Source organism: Brassica oleracea, chromosome C4 (assembly GCF_000695525.1).
Source record: "Brassica oleracea var. oleracea cultivar TO1000 chromosome C4, BOL, whole genome shotgun sequence".
Classification (NCBI taxonomy): Eukaryota; Viridiplantae; Streptophyta; class Magnoliopsida; order Brassicales; family Brassicaceae; genus Brassica; species Brassica oleracea.
The window spans coordinates 41,870,208-41,871,597 of NC_027751.1; positions in this window are offsets into that span (position 1 = coordinate 41,870,208).

Here is a 1,390-nt window from a genome sequence, read left to right on the forward strand (position 1 = left end):
GATTTTCATAACTCTGAAGGAACTGTTGTTTCCTTTTGCCCATTGTATCATTGATGAAACCATTCTCATATCTCTATATTTTATAATCTCAATGGGTCTCTCTGGATGAATATAAAGCATCTAAATGCTTGCCCTTATACATATCTGGCCATAGACCTTAATGTGTACCATACCCGCAATTTATAAACTCATATTTTTTAATAAAATCATTCATTCCTTTTATTATGTTTTAATAAAACAAGTTCGAAGAAATGAAAACATAGAAATGAAAAACACCAAAACAAAGAACACAGAAATTTAGATTACAAATGTCGAAATCAATCTTCAGTCTTTTAGACAATCTGAAGTTTCATAATCCATAAGATTGTCCTTCTCATGATTGAAGTCATTTTCATCATCTTGGTAAGTCATATGGGCTTCAGGATTCTTCCTTTTCAGACTCTCTTGATAGAGGTCAACAAGATGCTTGGGAGTTCTACAAGTCATAGCCCAATGATTTCTCATACCACACCTATGCCACACGGATTCGTCTGGTTTGGTAGAGTGTTGGGGTTTAAATGAAGATCCATGGCCGCGACCATGACCTCGTCCAAATGAGCCATGGTCTCAACCATTTCCTCGCCCGCGGCCAAAAGATATTCGACCGCGTCCACGTCCGTTCGACTTGTCTCGACTACGGACATACTGGCCATTTCCTTAGACGTGGTCGGACTCTTTATTATCCTCTGTCGTGTGTGCTTCAGGTAGTGGAGCTGACTAGATACTGATCCATGAGACTCTCAGCTAGATGATGACGAATGATCAAGATGGCTCTGTAACGATCTTTCTCATTATCATTATTTTTCTCGGTGATACATTCACCGAGACCCTTGGATTTCAGGATGATCTTAGCATCGAACGCCCATTGAAGGTAACTATCTCCAGAGAGATTTAGGGCAGCGAAATCCAGGTTGTTGATTTTCAACATTTGAAATCATAGATTAATATCTTTAGGTCTTTAGGAATAGGGTTTAAACGAATATGGTTTTAGGTTTAAACAATCAATCAATGCCTCATGGCCAAGATCTATGCCTCTCGGCCAATAAGCATGCCGCACGGCCATGAATGCGATCAGTTCAATCTTATGCATTTAGTTTGTCACGTAATTGCAATCCTAACATACATTGTTTCTATATGATGCAATCATTACAAACAAACCTCTCGGCCAAACAAAAGAACAAGCCACACGGCTACTTGATTTGATTCAATACCATTCCTAGAAAAGTTCTAAGTGCAATTTGCAATCAATCAATTGTGATCAAATTAGGGTATGAATGCAACAAAGCCACACAGCCACAAGGTATGATCAAGAACTATTAACCTAGAATGCAACAAGGCCACACGGCCACAA